Source organism: Ptychodera flava, unplaced genomic scaffold (genome assembly GCF_041260155.1).
Source record: "Ptychodera flava strain L36383 unplaced genomic scaffold, AS_Pfla_20210202 Scaffold_157__1_contigs__length_76673_pilon, whole genome shotgun sequence".
In the NCBI taxonomy this organism is placed as follows: Eukaryota; Metazoa; Hemichordata; class Enteropneusta; family Ptychoderidae; genus Ptychodera; species Ptychodera flava.
The window spans coordinates 70,736-76,735 of NW_027248339.1; positions in this window are offsets into that span (position 1 = coordinate 70,736).

Below are 6,000 nucleotides of genomic sequence, written 5' to 3' on the forward strand. Positions count from 1 at the left end.
CAAAGAACATATCGAAAATGACAAAGGCAATGGGGTCATCTTGAACCACGAAATAGTGGTGGTACCAGGTGTCCGGAATGGGTAAGCGTACCCTGCAAACTAGCTGCACCCGTAAACATTGACCCAAAGCGACAAATTCATTGTTATTTGGTAAATTTGCAAGAATTTCATGAGAAGATTTAAATGTCATCAAAATGAAAACTTAGTATTCGACATTAATTTTTATGTTTGCGATAAGTCAGTCTCTCCGATTAAAGTGTTTCGATCAGCGAATAGGAAGATTGGTGACATCGCCTTGGGATCTTCTTCAATCATCAATAACAGAATCGCTGAATCTTTGGTTATAATTACTTTTTTCTTTAGTTGAGATGGTTCTTATTGTTCCCCTCAAAGTGTGTCGAAATACAAAGTATTTATAGCTTTGCAAAGACAACGCACTGTGTAAAACATATAATGTTATTGTTGACAGGAGAATTCTTGCCCGGACAGGTAGTCGGCAGTCAACATTACATGCATGTAGACTGTGTATAGACATTGAAGTAGAATACTGGACGACTTTCGACTTAAATAGACGAGTAGAACAATGAAGTTTAGTTTACAAGGCTTGCGGATAAAGATACATCAAACATTAAGTTCATTTAGTTTTAAAACTATCATTTATGGAATAAATGCAAGATTTATTATGAACCGTCTGAGCGCCATATGGACTGTGTGTCAGGCTGTAGGTTAATAAATCGTTGTATGTCTGCGTCACGTTGTGATCCATCAAAACTGCGTGGTCGAAGTAGTGCGTTCTCTTCCGAGAGACAGATGAACACCAAAAGGATCCACTTAGATGCGGCCTTGTCACTCATACCCTGGCAACATTTTGTACCTTGTGTCGCAGAAGAAAAACTGTACAACATTTTTTACGAAATATCAGTAATTTGACGAAGCCACTTCTGATAGAAACATGACAATGCTAAATTATTTTTTGTTACTTGGCTCTTTTTATTCATTCATTTACAAGTTCGATAGCAAACCAACGTAATTCCATGCAATGATTAACCTCCTTAACATGTTGAATCACCACTACGCCTCTTCTACCATGCCAAGTGACGTAAACGGGGCCATGTTCTAGAGTTAAGTTGAATAAGGATATACGCAAAACGCATTTGTTACCCTTGCTAAGCCAACGTATACACAAGAACAGTAACACTGGAAAGTGTAAGGGTCCTCCTTCCCTGGTGATATTGAAGATTTCCAACCCAAACATTGAGTACAATTGCGCTGAATCTGATCGAAAAAATCATTTTCTCGCTTCTAACGTTGCGTCGGACGATTTCACGAAACCTACGATGGTTGTGGTGGTTGCATAATGTATGCAAGAATCGGTACTAACATGCACCACAGGCTTATTTCCCACATTTTGCGCTTAAGTACGAGATAACCATAAATTTACCGCTTTCATATTTCCCTGACTGAAAGATTGCTCTTTCGTCAGTTTTTACATATCATTTGTACGAAGTATAAAGGACAGCAGCTCCGCTCATCAAATAAAGACGCTTGGGAGACATTCGTCTTTGGCTAAGTTGCGATAGCGTCCTTCATTGAAATCTCGTCTTTTCCATTAAAATAAATGTGGAATTGCAATATTCTGAATTCACAATAAAATGCAGTATTCAAGGTCAGTCGCTAGCAATAGTCTATAATGAGTCGTTACGGAACAAACATTTACCTGATAATTCTGTGACATGAAATATAGCGTAAATTGTTCAATATAGAAATCGATGAAAAACTTTTGCTTGAATGTTTTACATCGCTAGCATGCAATCAGAAAAATGTTGACAATGCTGCATTTGAAATGCATACACATTGGCTACAAATACGCTTTTTCATGCTATTTCAACTGTAGATAAAATGTACAAAATATGATAAAGTGTATAAAGAGTGACGCAGTAATAAAGAGGTTTCTTTGACAATGCCTCAGCTATCCGAGGAAACTAGACATTTTATGATGTACTTTAAAACACCGTTGGTGGATACTTTGCACGAAAAAATTTACTTTTACTTTTTTGGAAATTGTCACCTGTGTTTCGCCCCTTGATGAACTCTATGTACGCAATTGTCCCTGTAATATCTTTATCGTTACCAGTTCTTAACGGTACACGACGACAGTCTGGCCAGATTTGATTGGATGTTGTCTGCAAGACAAAGATATATATATATATATATATATATATATATATATATATATATATATATATATATATATATATATATTATATTATATTATTATTAAAAATTCTTGAAAAACGCACTACACATACGTCACAGTGCGCTGTACAGAACACACAAAAGAAAAAGCGATTTTACAAAATACAAGTGTCAGGGATAAAACGCACCACACGAGCAGTCCTGCGGTGAAGAAAATGTACCGCAGAGCATAAACAAATCACTGATAATACAGATTAAAAAGATAGGTTTTCAAACCGCGTTTAAAAGACTCAACATTTCTTGCAGTACGAATCTCTACAGGCAACATATTCCACAACGATGGCGCACACACTGAAAAGGCTCTCTGGCCGTATGCTTTACTGAATTTTCCGCGAGGTGGAATCAGACGCAACTTGTCTGCAGAACGGAGATCTCTGGAAGGAACATATTGCTCTATCAGCTCTGTCAAATATACAGGTGCAAAGCCTCTGATCAATTTAAAAGTAATTAACATAATCTTGAACTTAATACGTGCTTCAACAGGCAACCAATGTAAATCAACTAGTACAGGTGTAATATAATATGATCAAATTTGCGGGAACGGCTGACTAAACGTGCTGCGGCATTTTGAAGAGATTGCAAACGGTGGAGCTGATCTTTGTTAATTCCATACAAGAGACTATTACAATAATCTAACTGAGATGTTACAAATGCGTGGATCAATGTCTCGGTAGTGTCCTGATCGAGAAGGTTACGGATCTTGCCAATTCTATATAATGAGTAGTAGCCGTTTCTACAAACGTGGTTTATATGATCTCTGTATAGTTACACCCTTCATAGTTCTAGTACACCCTGACTGCACCACTGCCGCAACATGCCTAAGATAAGTACATCCATGCGATCGCGATATTTATCGGGTTGGTAATATAAATAACGGTATTTAGTTGAAAACATGCCTACAAAAGAAGATAGAGATAAAGTAAAATAAAATATGATCACTATTCGTCTTTTGCATATGTAGAAGGGATTTCGAAAACAAACGAAGTTAATTATATTGGGCGTCCAGTTGAGGAAATTCTTACCGTACATATGTGGTACAGATGAAAAGTATCAGTTGAAAATTATTGTAAGTGGTAATGTTTGTAGCACTTGTATGAGGGCGCTATGCACAATTTCTCTGTAAACAAGTCATGGTAAATGACAGAGTTCCCACCACTAATTTAGGTTATTTGATTAAATGTAACTGAATCGCAGTCAAAATAATGTACCGGAAGAATATATGACTGGTAAGCAAAGGTATATACAGTCAAAGCACCTTGACTTTGTAAAAAAATTAAATGAAATTTGGTTGATATGTTTAAGTAATGGCTCCAACCTGACTGGAGTGGGAAAACAATAAAAATGGCCGTCAGGTGGCCATATTGGATCATATAACTTAAACAAGTACAGTTAATGAAAGCATTATGATCCCGACTGATATACCTCAACTCACCATCCCAAACGTACAACATTGATAACAAGTAAAACAAAATTGCCACCAAGCATACGCATTTTAAGGTTTTGCAAAATATGATCACGTGCAGGTGTCAAAGTACTATGTCCTTAAGATTAAGTTTGAATGAAATACGTCCATTCATGTCTGAGTAGTGACACTGGGGATAAATGCAGAAAAAATGGCGGCAAGGCTGGCTATCGATTTATATTTACAGATAAATAGACATGCATCTGAATGAACTATGTAATTATTATGTAATTTTGCCGCCGAGTATGATTAAAATCAGTCAAATGACCAATAAAAATTAAAACAAAGTGGCCATCATATTGGAAATTATCGCAAAATAAATGGAAAGCATTTATCGAGAATAGAGTATTTCCTTTTCGCAAACTTTGAATGTAATCAGTCAGGGTGTATGGAAATTATAACTTAATGCGCAATATGGCTTCCTAATGGATCAGATTGAAAACTAAATCGACATAATGTCCATGTCATAGAGTGCTGTCATAAGTGCATGACATTGTAATGCAGGGACTATTAAATAGCACAGGTTTGATCTAAATCAATGCCTTCCGTATTTATATATGGTCAAATAATATAACTTAAATAAAAATGCAAATGAGCTTATAATCAGAATGCTATGCTCATCAGATTTAAAAACATAGACCTACGTAAGATAAATAAATAGGAATACAAATGTTTGGTCAAAATTAGTGCAGTCAATATCAAAATATAGCCTTATAGCAGAAATTCAACAAAAATGCAAATGAGCTAACGATCACAATGTCATTTTCATCAAAATTACAGTATTGCTGGGGCTAAATATCATTAATAAATGGCAGAGGTTTGGTCTTCAGAATCGATATATGGGCTAACAACATAAATTCATTTAGTACACATGAGCTTAAGTTGAGAGTGTCGTGCTTATCAAATTACAGCTTTAGTTAATGTAAGTATGAATAATAAATAGCAGAGGTTTGGTCAAAATCACTGCTTTCAGTATATATATATGGCATACTGAGATAAATTCATTAAATATAATAACAGTAATAATAGTAATAATAATAATGATATTGGGTTCTTATATAGCGCACATATCCACAAGTACATGTGCTCAAGGCGCTTTACAATTATTATTACCCCTGGTCATTGGACCTAATATGATACCACTCAACTCCCTGGGGAGCAAACAACAGCTCACATGTGCAGCCAATAAGTGCAGCAGAGCTAAACGCACACCTAGCAACCTCTGTCCTACCAGGTACCCATCACTCCTGGGTGGGGAGAAGCAATGAGGAATAAAGTGCCTTGCTCAAGGACACAACACCACAGCCATGTCGGGGCTTGAACTCACCATCCTTTGCTCGTGAGTCCGCTGCTCTAGCCATTGGCCCATAATGCCTCCTAAATGATTCCTCCTAAATATGCAAATCAGCAAAAAATTAGAATATCATTCCTGTAAAACGTATACCCTTATATGATCTAAGTATGACCAACATACCTCAGAGGTCTGGTCAAATTGATGGCATTGAAGTTAGACTTATGTCCGAATGTACAATAATTATTTTAATATGCAAATGAGCCCATCAAATTTGTAGATGGTGAACTGTTGCACTGTCGAGGTACGACCTTATATGTATCTGGGATGACGGTTTCGCAGCGAATTGATTTATGTATGATCCTGAAGTGGGATTCCCAATCAATTAGTTATTGAACATATACACACAATTCATAAAATAGACAGTGAAATACTTCAATAGCGACGGTGAAATACTTTAAACTTTTGCCAAACTTTTCTCTAAAACTTTCAACAATTCTCTTACTAAATCAAAAGTATAAATCGATGTTCACCGTGCAGATTGTGGAACTAGAAAAACTAATTTATTAGCTAACATTTACCGAGATTTGAAATTCAAAATGGCCGCCCTCAACACTTTAGGGAAAATAAGATTTTTGATTTTCAAAAACGACGCTGAAATGTTTTGTTATTTTTGTTCTTTTTTATTATTTATGTTTTTTGGTGAATTTCTTTCTTGTTACTGCATGACAAAGCTTTAACATGATCGCCCACAAGAGGTTAAATCAGAAAAAAATTGTCAAAATTTGCGAGTCAGAATATGTGTCCGTGAGGAGCATTCTATCACAATATGCGGCCCGGGGTACAATACTGTAGTATGCATGTAATGCAGTATCTGCTTCGAGACATGCAGTCGCCTGCAGCCGGGGTCGTTCTCGGCTTTTCGATCATTTTTGGTTGCTGACTAATTAGGCTTACTGTAAAGAGTCGTGTAGAACACACTGAAATTTGC